This window comes from Danio rerio, chromosome 15 (assembly GCF_049306965.1).
Source record: "Danio rerio strain Tuebingen ecotype United States chromosome 15, GRCz12tu, whole genome shotgun sequence".
In the NCBI taxonomy this organism is placed as follows: domain Eukaryota; kingdom Metazoa; phylum Chordata; class Actinopteri; order Cypriniformes; family Danionidae; genus Danio; species Danio rerio.
Window position 1 is genome coordinate 23894536 of NC_133190.1, and position 13396 is coordinate 23907931.

The following is a 13396-nucleotide window of genomic DNA, read 5'->3' on the forward strand; positions in this document are numbered from 1 at the left end:
TTAAAGATAGATTTGTGAGGGGTGTACCTATATGCTGAGCACTGGACATCTGTAGTACATAAGCTAAATATTAGCGAACACTATAGGTTCATATTGTCTACATCTGCTGTTGAGCATTTAGTATCAGGGCAAAACTGTTCTAACTAATGCAACGAATTCACTTTAGAATAACTTCACTTGTGCAAAAAAAAAAAAAAAAGCATATCTTATGTTGTATCTTCAGTTTGTTTTTTATTGTGAGAGAATTTGCAAGAGCGCAGGATTTGAGCTAAGTGTTTTCAGCAATGACTAATCTAACCGCCTCTGAAACGTGTGTGATAGGTTATTATTCTCTGCTGCTCACACAGCCTGCTCAAGTTGTGCTTGCGGTGGAGGTTGATCAGCTAGTTTTTTCAATGTTCATCTGCAGGATACAAGCTTAAAGTAATGGTAAAATTAAGGCCATCTTTACTATAAATTCTAAAAAGTTTCAGTCTTGCAGTGATACCATAAAAAATCATTTCGCTTCCATAAAGAAATTTTTTGTGGAATAGTTCTTAAAAGTACAATTTTGCTAATAACGAAGGATACTTTAATAATCTAAAAACTGCATTTTTTGGGAGGAACGTGAAGGTTTTATACATATTAAAAGTTCTTCATAAAACCATTAATGCTCACAAAAAAAAAAAAACTTGTGTAGAGGAAATCTCGACCAATCATAGACCACTAGGCCATCTGACCAATCAGGACAGAGTTGCCTCTCAGGTAGAATTTGTTCAGAAAGAACAAAACTTCAAATGAGTATCTATGAGAAATGCAGAAATGTGAAATGTCCTTGGATGCATGAAAAACCTATTGTTGTAGATCCTTAAAACCAAATTAGTACCATTAAATTAGCATAATGGGGCACTTTAACAGTGCAGTTTCCTCTAGAATATCTTCAGATGGTTTGCTAAAAAATAATGTTGGTAAAAAGAAAGCAATGGGAACACTTTGACTTTCAGTCATGCACCAAAGGTGTCAGTGTTTGCCGAAACAGCAAGTCCACCACAAAACAATTTCGCCCCAGCAAACAATGGCACAGGGCCAACAAGTTTCTTTCAGAAGCTGGACTGAACTGCAGATTAGTATTTATTTTTGGTGCAGAGAAGTCTTCCAAGAAGTATGTGTGTGTTTTTGGGAGGTGTATGTGTGCGAGGGTGGGGGGTTTGGTAAGGCGGGCAGGCGGGCGGTCAGTCCGTCGGTCGGTCGGTCTGGGAGAGGGGAGCGTGAGGACTGCTGAGGAGTTTTACCTGGGCTGCTCCTCTACAGCTGGTGGAGAGAGAGAGAGAGAGGGTGAGAGACGCAAGCGGAGGAGTCGAGGTTAAGGGGTGACGGGACTGGTGCACAACTCCATTTTCCTTTTTGCCGAATTTCCATAGTCGCTTCTTTCTTTTCTGTTTCGCTTCATTCAACAGAGTGAGTGAAAGAGAGGGAGAGGGCTATAGAGAGAGAGAGTGAAAGAGAAAATCAAGCCAATTTTTTTTAAGACTCGATCTTGGCTTTCTTACAAACAGATGTTGCCTGTCATTTGGTCGTTAAGCAGGCACATAGATCGCACAATACTGAGCTGTTACTGACTTGCTTTTTCTTATTTATTGTTTTATTACAAGGAAAATCGATCTCTCATATAGATGGGAATGTCTTTTTTCCAATCAGTTTTTCCTTTATCTCATCCGTTTGCTTGTTTCTATTTTTTTTTCACATTTTTACTTTGTCAGTTGCACATTAATGCTTTGCCACAGTGGACTTTTTATATCCTCCACCAGTGCTGTAAGTACAGTGAGTACAAAGAGACCACTTGGAAACAGTAAACAGTCGGTAAGCATTTCATTCTTTCTATTCAACATATTTGTTTACCAGACTAATACATCGCTTTACTTTTCTGTGCAAAATATTTAGCATTGTGGCGAAAAGTGTTGTAACTCGTGCTACGGCGTGTGGGTCGGTGAGGCCCGGGCATGTTGTTGTGTTGATGTAATGTAAAGTCCTGTATCCATTAACTTCTCCACCCCAGCGAACTCCGTACCTACCCGATGCTTAAGAAACACGGGGTCATTCTCGCTCCCTATGACCCGTATTCAGCTGGATTTGAGGAGTCTTTCAACTTCTTGGCGTAGCCCCACTAACATAGTTAAAGGATCTTGGCAACCACTTCAAAGTCAGTCTGTGGATTTGTATTCAAGTAGGAAGGGAACACAAACTGTCAGAAGCTCTTCACCGGAGGTGTGGTGCCAGATTAAATCGACCATCAAATAATTTCACACTGAGCCACGTGTTATTAGTGACACTGGGTTGGGCTTCATGGGTGCCCACACGTCTTTATTATGCTGAGGAGGGCCTGAAACATTTGGATGCAAAAATCCAGGATTTTTGTATGTATGTATGTGTGTGTGAGAGAAATGCTTTTTTTTATCCACTAAGACTATATGCTAAATTTAGGTACTAATTTCATTGTGTATGAGTATGTGTATGTATAGGTTGTGTATCTTTTTAAACTTTACATTCAGCCTTTGTCAGTGTTTTCTTTTAATGCTGAATTCACTCAAATAAAATGCCTTGTTTTTAAAAGGTTTTTAAAAGGTACATTTTGTTGTTGTGTATGTGTGTTGTGTGGTCAGCTGAGGGCTAATGCAGATGTTTGGCTCGTACTGTAGATGTACTGACAGCTCTTTGATTTGACAGTGCTCAGCTGTTGTCCTCTGTGTATTGGGCTCTGCAGGCCTGTGAAACCTAAGAAATAAGGTCTGACCGAAGGACAAGAGGCCAAAAAGCTTAAAAAAAGAAAATGTTTGGACGAGCTTTAAGGGTGGCATTTCATTATAATTTGCTTTCATTCTTTGCTCAAGATGTACAGGTTAAATGCTTTAGCATAGCTTTGTGCTTGAGCTGTTTTGTTCGTTTACTTTTTTTACAGTGTATATTCACCTTCACTTTGTCAGCTACTTTTTAACTTATTACATGGTCAGCGGTGAAAAAAGAAGGTAAGAAGTATAATAGAATCTATATAACAGTGTTGTTATATCATAGTAATCATATTGCTTATTTGTTATCATACAGATACTGAGTACATGGTGATAAAATCTAATCTATATATAAAGTCCATATCTAAATAAAGCTTATTGGATATTACGAAGACTGTTAAAAAAGAAAATACTCTTTCGATCATTCTACTTAAAATTTGATTTCTCTTTCAATTTATTAATTTTAATTTCTTTGCAATTATTTGTAAAATGTACGAGTTTTGGTGCAAAATAGTTTCAAAGTAAAAAAATTGCCTATTTAATTTTATTGTTCAAAAAAGAAATCTACAATATACAATAATGACAACAGTGTTCTCATGTTTTGCGTATATTTTTAAATATTGAAAATGGTACCTTGCAAACTTTGGTTGATTTATAGCTATATGTTCAAGTATAATAATATTAACAGATAAGATAACAACATTTTAATAACTATAAAATAGTCAGAATTTTTTATATTATATTAGTGTTGAATACTATGTCAGCTACATTATTGGAATCATACAAAGTGCAGTTTATTTGCCTTTTTTTTTAATTGTTGTTTTGCTGTCTTTTTCGTTAAATGATAACATTATTAATTTACTTGTAAAGCAGATATTCCTGCTTCAGTTTTTGAATATTGCTTTTGTCTTTTTTTTCAGCGTGTGGTTAATAAATCAAACACTGCTAATTCTACACTTACATTCAGCTAATTCAGGTTTTTTTCACTGCTCAAACTTTTTTTTATTTGCATGCTTTTAATCAGTACTCCATTTATAAGAGCTTTCGGTGAAATGGACGTTCGATCAGATTCTTCAGAGGAGGGCAGATTCTTCATTGGCCAGCTTGGACACACCTTTGGTTTTCTTATTGTTCGGGAAATGTCTGTGATTCCCCTCCTCTTTTGTCTGTCTGCTTTCACAGTGTATTAGATTGGTACAATTGCATGTCTGACTTGAAAACGAACAAAAAGACATCTGTCATCAAGGAGCTTGATTTGAGCTATACTAATACACTAAAAAAAATGATGTCTGCAAAATTGTTGTAAACAATTAATTAAGTTTAATTTAAACAAACAAAGTTAAGTTTAGTAATGTTCAACTTAATTTGTTTGTTTAAATTTCGCTCAAATAAATGGTTTACAACACCTAGCTTAAAAAAAAAATTAAATATATCCAAGGAATCATCTTTGAATAATTTTTTTTACGTATACATGATGAAAGATTTCTTTAAAATTAGCAGTATTTTGCATGAGCATAAAATCAGAAAGAGTAGGTGTGATCCAGGAGTAGTCTGCTCGTGAAATCATTTTGACTAGCTCTTTTAATTAACTAAACGTATGTGTTTTAGAGTTGGGGATTTATTTTTTTCACACCTCTTGACTGTTCTTTTCGCCCCAACTTTCCCAAATTTGCCTTTGTTCTGTGTCTTCACATGCTCTGCCTCCATTTTGAGAGCCTTTTCATATCGAGACCTTTCAAATGGAGAGGCCGCAGCTCTTTTCTTCTGAAGCACGCTCAGAAAACGCATTAGCATGATTACTAAAAATAAATGAATAAACATGTTGTCAAGGCCATGAGTTATAACAGTGGTAAATCCTGTATAGCACAGTTTAAACCAATACAAGACAATTAATGCTAACTTTAAGGAGCATCTGACCATTTGTACCCGTACTGTCGATATTTTAATATTTCTCTTTTCCATATCTGAAATGTCTGGTCATTGTCTAGATTACATTTTAGTTTTTTTATAGTGTAAATGTACATTTCAGTACTGAGAAATTTTAATTATTGCTTACTACTAGGTTAAGATTATGGTCTAGGATTTAGGGCTATTTCGTGCTATTGGGAACAATTTATTGCTGTTACTAGTATAGGTAACAAGAAGATCCCAAAATATGCTAGAAGGGATACAGCTGTAGCCAGTAGTTAGCAAGAAAAATGTATATTATTTATTAAATGACTCATTAATTGCATTTTAGTCATTTCTACCCTTTGACCCAACCCTCGCATAAAAGAAACATATGAATTATTGTTATAAAAAAAATATAACAAAAATGATGCCATATTGAAATGAGTATCAGCAGCATTATCTCATCATTTGATTATCTAGATTACATTTCAGTTTTTTAGATGTTTTTTTATAGTGTAATTGTACATTTAAGTACTCAGTAATTTTAATTAATTCTTTCTACAGGGTTAAGATTATGGTCAAAGTTAAGGATTTAGGGCTATTTCGTACAATTATGAACAATGTATTGCTTTTACTGTAGTACAGGTAACAAGAAGACCCTAAAATATGCCAAAAGGTATACAGCTGTGGCCGGAAGTTGGCAAGAACTATTTATATTATTCATTAAATGACCTATTAGTTGCATTTTATTAACATCTACCCCTAAAACCAACCCTCACAATAATGTAAAAATATGAATTATTGTTAGAAAAAATTATATATACTGTAACAAAATATTGCTATATTGATATTAGTATCAGCAGCTGTATCTCTTCATGTGATTGTCTAGATTACATTTTAGTTAGTTTAGTTTAGTTTTTTTCTTTTAAAGTGTAAGTTTACATTTATGTACTGAGTAATTTATTTAACATGGTTACTACAGGATTAAGATTGTGGTCTAGTTTAGGGTTATTATATATAATTAAGTATAATTTACTGTTTTTACTGTAGTACAGGTAACAAGAAGACCCCAAAATATGCTAGTTGGAATACCGCTGCGACTGAAGTTAGCAAGAATTATTTAAATTATGTATTTAATTACCCATTAATTTTATTTTATTGCCGTCTACTCCAATCCTAAACCCAACACTCACAATGTAAAAATAGTAATTATAATAAGAATTATTTATATTATTCAATAAATTACCCATTAGCTGCATTTTATTAACGTCTACTCCTAAACCCAACTCTTACATTAATGTAAATCCAGTATTTATAACAAGAATTATTAATATTATTAATAAAATTACTCATTATTGAATTTTATTAACGTCTACTCCTAAACCCAATCCTCACAGTAATGTAAAAACAGTAATTATAATGCAAATTATTAATATTAATTATCAAATGACCCATTAATTGTATTTTATTAACATCTACCCATAAACCCAACCCTAACATTAATCTAAAAACAGTAATTATGAGAATTCATTCATTCATTCATTTATGTTCGGCTTAGTCCCTTTATTAATCTGGGGTCGCCACAGGGGAATGAACCGCCAACTTATCCAGCATATGTTTTATGCAGCTTCCCGCTGCAACCCTGTACTGGGAAACATCCATACACACTCATTCACACTCATACACTACGGACAATTTAGCCTACCCAATTCACCTGTACCACATGTCTTTGGACTGTGGGGGAAACCAGAGCACCCGGAGGAAACTCATACGAACGCGGGGAGAATATGCAAACGCCACACAGAAACGCCAACTGACCCAGCCAAGGCTCAAACCAGCGACCTTCTTGCTGTGAGGCGACAGCACTACCTACTGTGCCACCGCGTCCCCATTATGAGAATCATTTACATTACTTATTAAATTAACCATTAATTGCATTTTATTAACGTCCACCCCTAAACCCAACCCTCACATTAATGTAAAAATATGTGAATTACTGTTGTACAGCATCACAAAAATGATGCTACAGTATACCAATACGAGTATCAGCAGCTGTATCCCATCTAGACTTTACGGCAAAAGGGTGCTTGAATGTGCATTTGCAGTGGTGCTATTCTATTGTAATTTTCAAATTATTGTCATATGATTTTTTTTACTTCATTGTTTGCAAGCTGTCCCTGAACCGTTGGCTTGGCTTTTAGATTTCATAGCCCACATGAGAGCAGTCTGGAGTCATTTACAAGAATATGGCCCAAATATCTCGGTGTGTGTTTGAATGTCTCCGATGATCTCGCTATTGTGGGGACATTTTCAATTGCATCCAATCAAAACAGAAAAGGAGGCAGCAGAGGCTTTTACTTCGGACCCATCAGTTTTCTTGATTGTTTGTTAGCTGAACCGTAAAACTGCAAATATGTTTTGCGCCTCAGTGTTTGAGCTGCCATTCCTATTTACGTATGCAGTCGCCTTGCTTTCGCATCGCCTTTATATGATTGAAATTCATTTCCAGATTTAGAATGATTTGTTTTCGTCTTTTATAACGAAAGACTGAAAGTGGATGGATGACTTGTGAACTTGTTTTTCTCCAGGAAGAGACCTGCCTGCTGACACAAACCCGTAGATCCGAACTTGTGGTGACTGTCCACACAAGCTTGTATCTATAGGTATCTGTCTGTGTGGCCTTCACACCTACTGATCAGGGCCTCGTTTCAAACTGTCCTGTGCTATTCTGTATAGGTTTTTCAAAGCAAGAAAGAGTCTTGTCAGTATTAACATCTTTCTTCTGAGATTAATGGAGGGTTGACCGTGTTCCTCCTCAGGGTGTCTGCGGTGCCCCCAGGCTGAGGTAGTAGGTTGTATAGTTTAGAATAACATCACTGGAGATAACTGTACAACCTCCTAGCTTTCCCTGAGATACACACGCTCCCGCCTCAACTGATAGTCCTGCTTTCCTTACTTGTTATTTTTTCTTCATTTAACAGAAACTCCATAAAACACAAAATCATATTTTCATTCCCTATAAAAGGATTGCACTGAAATTGCACTATGTTGAGACAAATTGAGAAACAGGAGCGAACACTGATTTCCGCAAAGTGGAAAATGCAGTCATAAAAACAGAATTTAGTTTGGATTATTTTGCATACTGTATACTGAAGCATGTGTGATGAACACTGAGTTGTCAGCCGCTGGCATCTTACTGTAGGATTTGAGGACACAAACATTTAAAATTGGTGAGAGCTAAAATGAGTCTAACTTCAGCAGTGTTGTGCAGTTTTATATGAGAAGGATCACCTGTCAAGAAAATAGTTTCTAAAATTGCAATACATTGCTGTTAAATTGATTTAACTAATTAAATGGAATCTAATAATGAAATGGAATTTGTGTAAAATAAAACCAAATTTCATAGGATCCTAAAGAACTTTTTTATTCACCTTATTCTTCGCGGACGAATGGGCGCAGACATTTGAATCTTTTTAGCTCGAGACTTCCGGTCTCATTCACTTCCATTATGATGTTGCAAACTGACATTTTCTTATTATATAATTCTGCTTTGTCTATATAATCAAGCAAACACAATTAGTTTGATCGTTTTCTGTGGTTTATTATTCTTAGTTGTTTCTTCCATAAGCAGCTGAATTGGAAGTTCTAAAATAGTTGCAAAAATAAGTGCACTTCTGCACTAAAGAATAAGGTCAGTAATAAAAAGTGTTGTTGATCTTCTCCTTTATGTAATACAGAGTATCCACACTGTAAAAAATATCTGTTAGTTAACAGTTCCCGTATTTTATGATTCAATAAGAAATACAAGATTATTATAGATATTATATAAGTATAATCAATTATATAGAGAGAAATAACGTGCTGCAATTACAAAAAACGCCAGCAAATTAAGAAAATCATCCGTTTGATAGCACACGTGCTGCAAATCCTCACAACGCAAACACGTTTAATAAAAAGCGATGCATTTTCTCTCAATGGAAATGTTACAAGAGGACCCAAAAACTTGACGGATGTTGCTGTGCCAGTACTATTGCTCAGTGAAGTTGAAAGGTAAGTTTTTTGTTTGTTTATTTTAACATCCTGATTTTTTTCTCTTTTGCATTTTATTAGCCTAAATAACCAAAAACTGAATAGCCAGGTCTGTCACGTTTTAGGATCCCCTTGAAACATTTTCGTTGTGTTCCGAGCTATTTGAAAATGTTGTGAGAAAATGCAGCACGTTTTATTAATTTGTGCTTGTGAGAAAAAGCAGCACATTTTTCAAAACGTGGATGAAGATCTTTAAAGGTTGATTTGTTGGTGTTTTTAATTGCATGTTTTTTTTTTCAGTTGCAGCACATTAAGCTCTCTCGGCTACTGTAAATAAGCCTGTTAAATAATAGAAAATGTACTGGCAGTTTATTACATACACAACAACCAAATCCAGAAGATATATCACTTTAAACTCTTAAACATTTTCATAAAAGTCACTTTTGTCAAGATTAATAGTTGTTGCAAGGAAAATCAAGGTCCTATAATGCAATTCAAAAGCATAAATAAATGGCAAAAAAATAAAAGTATAAATCACAAAATACGCATAATTGCTTATTTATGGATATGTTTTACAGCGCAGTTTGTGTTGGTTTTTGAAAGACAAAGTTAATTTGTTAGCATATTTACTCCTCGCAGGATTCTTTCAGAAATCCTTGTAAAATGTGGATTTGTTGCTCAAAAATAATTCTAATTGTCATGTTTGGGCTAGTTATTCCCTGGAAAATTCTAAAGATCCGTGTTTATTTTAGATAAACATTATATTGTAAATCTTTTTACGGTCATTATGATCATTTTCAATTCATCCTTGCTGAAAAAATGTGTAACTTTAAAATAAAAAGTACTAATGCTTAATGTCTGTATATTAGTAAATGTATAGGTTAAAGAGCTATTTCTACCTATCTTTAAAAAATTACCCATAAACCCATAACGCTTATGGAACACACATGCATCAAGTATTAACGACAACACTTTATTGTTTATAGTGGATTAATAAATGCAGAGTTATGTCAGCTTAATATCATATCCTATGTTCTCCCATTGTTTAATCTTTTATTTCATACATTTTTCATTGCTGCGATACACACCATAATTATTTCACAAGGCTTTTGAAGAATGTTTTTGCTCGCAGTGAACACTGAAATTAGCAAAAACTTCAACCATGAAGTGTTAGTAGATCATATCCGCATCAAAAAACATTTCACTCTTTTTTTTAATCCTAATTAAACTTGTTAATGAATCTTAAGGGTTTTCAAACTGTCCATGGATTTATTTTAATTGCCTACTGTAAGTATCCAATTACTCACTTTGAAAAATGCCTTGTCTTTTTTCTTTTCTTCACACTTTCCAAATGTGATGAATCCAACACTGAGCATTAAGGACATTTTTATGTTGCATTTGAAATGGAAACAGATAGATTATGCATTCAGCCAAAAGTTTGAGTTTCTTTTAAAGAAATGTTTCACTTTAAATTACACTACTGGTCAAAAAATTGGGGTCAGTGTGATTTTTAAATCATTTAAAATAAGCTTATTCTGCTCACCAAGGCTGCTTTTATTTAATAAAAAATACAGTATAGATTGTAAAATTGAGAAAAGTTCTTGCACTATAAAAAATAACTGTTCAAAAGTAGGTTATGATTTAATTGAATAATTTATTCCAGTGATTTTAAAGATAAAATTTTAGCTTCATTACTTCAGAAATCACTCTAATATTAATTATTATTATTAATGGTAATAAAATCAATAATGACTGAAGTAATCATTACATTTGAATCCACATACAATAAGAAAGCAATTCAAATTTTGATAAATATTTAATAATTGAACTTTTTTTTTACATTTGATTTTCTTTAAAAAAAGAAGAGAAAAAACTAACTGCAAACTTTTGACCGATAGTATATATATTAAGTAAAATATATATCATATAGGATTACAATTAGAGCAGTATGTAACTGATGGACAAAAAATAATCCTTGTTACCAACTTTAAATCATAACATATATGTTTACTGATTCAACTCAAATCTTTTTTAATTGCTTTCACCAGATTTGGTCAGATTTCCTTTTAATTAATTTTTGTACTAAAGGCCAATGCTGTGCAGATACTTCTGCACTCTTACAGCTTTAAGACTTTTTTGAATAGTTTAATTTAAATGAACCATCACATGAAAATAATTAGTAAAATTAATGTAACATCCAAAAAGACTGTTCAAAGTCATGTTCGAAGAATCTTAATGTTTTATTCATTAGTTATCTGACCTTGACAAAATTACAGCCAAGCAATTTCAAAGTTTTTACTGTAGGATTCATGATTCATTCATTTTTTTAGCTTTTACTTCATCAGTTTAACTTGGAATTAATGATTTTCATGGCTACAAGCAATCAGAATATGCACAAATATTAAAGTGTGTATTTGCAGTCAAGTAGATATATCTTAAAAGATACTTCAGCATGCTGCAGAGGATTGAGCAAGACTAAAGTGCCGTGCGCCACCTCTGATCTCCAAACAATGTAGGCTGAAATAGATTTTGCAGTTTCTATTAATTCTCCTGCTACTACAGGACCTGTCATCATCTTACTCTTGTAGAAAAAGCAGATCGTACTTAAAGAAAAATCCAAACAAATGTCTTTAATTACCGAATTAGCTGCTATTCGCAAGATAAAGTAGCATAATGAGATTTGCAAAGCAACACGGTAGTATTAATCAGCAGACTTTAATGATTAATTAAGAGAAATGAGTTTCTAGAAGTTCTGTTATGTATAAAGTGGCATGCATTTGTATGTTATTTGTAGGATATGACATTGTTTAATGGTCATAGTGCAGGTTTACACTTATTAAAAATGATAAAAATGTTTCCAAGTGTGCACAGACATGTTGTCTGACTATACATTACATTATGTTTGCCTGACTGTAATGGGATCCTAAGAGCAACAGAACGCATGGATGTACTGTATGTATGCTCAGTGAGCAAGATTGAGTGAGATGTTATCTTCAGTGTAGATCTCACTGGCTTGAGATTTGATGTAAACCCTCCCTCGCTGCCTCTGCTGGAGTTCTGGAGCAAAAGGCTGCCCCCCAACGGTGCTGCGTTTCACTGCCACACACATACACACACTCGCTGTGAAACAGACAGCTGTACTGCTTAGCATCTGATTCTGAGACCCCTTCCAGGGTTTACTCATAATCTGGAAATGTAGTCTTTGATGTTGCTTTATTTCCCATCTTCCCCTTCCTTTCTTTTATTTCGTATCTCTGCGGCAATACAACTGCGATAACATGTCTGGTTTTGTGTGTGCTTTTAGTCGGGCAGCCAGCAGGGTCTGTGTGCTGCGTAATGTCAGCCTTGAAGCATGAATCCAAAGCAGATCAGAGAGCAGAGAGGGTCCTGAGCACACAGAGGTTTGTAGTTCTCTGCACCTCTCCTTGATAATCGCTGCCAAAGGACAGAGCTGTGACAAACAAACGGCTTTTTCATGCTCACTGCTCTGAGGCTTCTCTTCTATTGTGAAAGCTTTCAAAATACGTTCCGGCAATGCCGCTTTGCCTTTGTGCAGAGATTCTGAAATGCACACATTGTCTGGATCATCAGCTTGGTATCGTCTAGACTTCTGCGTTTGCTATTTCGAAGGCTACGCAAGGCACTTAAAGGGATATTTCACCCAAAACAAAATACTCTGTCATCATTTACTCACTCTTAACTTCTTCCAAACCTGTTTAACTTTCTTTTGTTGAACACACAAAATGATATTTTGAAGAAAGATGGAAACCTGTAAGCACCTAACAGTTCAATTTAATTCATGTTTATTTCTATAGCGCTTTTACAATGTACAATGTGTCAGCAGCTTAACATATAAGTTCTAGTAAATTGTAACTGTGTCAGTCCAGTTTTGAGAGTTCAGTTTAGTTCAGTTCAGTGTGGTTTGAATTAAATAAAGTCCAAGAGAGCAAATCCATTGATGCGCAGCTCCACTAGTACCAACCAAGCAAGCCAGTGGCACGGAACAAACTTCACCAATTGACAAAAGTGTAGGAAAAAAAGTCTTGACAGAAACCAGGCTCAGTTGGGCTCAACCATTTCTCCTTTGGCCAAACTGCAGTCTAGGCACGATTCTAAATAAAGAAAAACCATCCGCACAATATAATAAGATGTTAAAATTAGGTTACATTTAGGTTGTGATGTCAGGTGACCAAAATTCTGCATCTAGCCAGCGTCTAAGGGAGAACACTACTTTCACATTTAATAACGACCTTTAACGACATTGATATTTGGTTGATTTATGGTTGTTTTGGAAAGTGACCAAAATCCATTGTCGAGCCAACATCTTAAACCAACATCACATTGAAGTCAAATTCTGACATTTATTCTTCAGGTATGGCAACCAAAATGCACCGTTTAATAGAGATCAATGTTGCTGTAACGTCATTAGACGTTGATATTCTGTTGATTTTGGGTAGGATGTTGGACATTGATGTCGGCCTGATGTTTGGTTCTAACATGAACCCAATAGACCCTTTTTACATTTTCGGGTTTCTCAGTAGCTAAAGGTGTCACAGCATGGTAAACTTGGAGCACAGTGAATCGGAGAGTATAACAAATAATTTATTTACAACTCTGTTTTCTGAAATAATTTTTAAAAATGCCATAATGGTGTTATCAAGACTTTCAGAAAAAGGAAAAATATTGCGTGAGACTGATGAAAGCAGCCATAGGAG

General features: G+C 34.7%; 1 protein-coding gene and 2 non-coding genes across 3 annotated transcripts in view; all 3 read left to right on the forward strand.

Moving 5' to 3' along the window:
* LOC101886227 (ovostatin) overlaps positions 1-13396 on the forward strand; it is a 370069-nt gene that overhangs the window by 227703 nt on the left and 128970 nt on the right. The window lies entirely within an intron of this gene.
* Positions 7241-7336, forward strand: mir100-1 (microRNA 100-1). The gene has a single exon (NR_030052.1). It is a non-coding gene; the product is annotated as a microRNA 100-1 (primary transcript).
* On the forward strand, positions 7484-7567 carry mirlet7a-2 (microRNA let7a-2). The gene has a single exon (NR_029977.1). It is a non-coding gene; the product is annotated as a microRNA let7a-2 (primary transcript).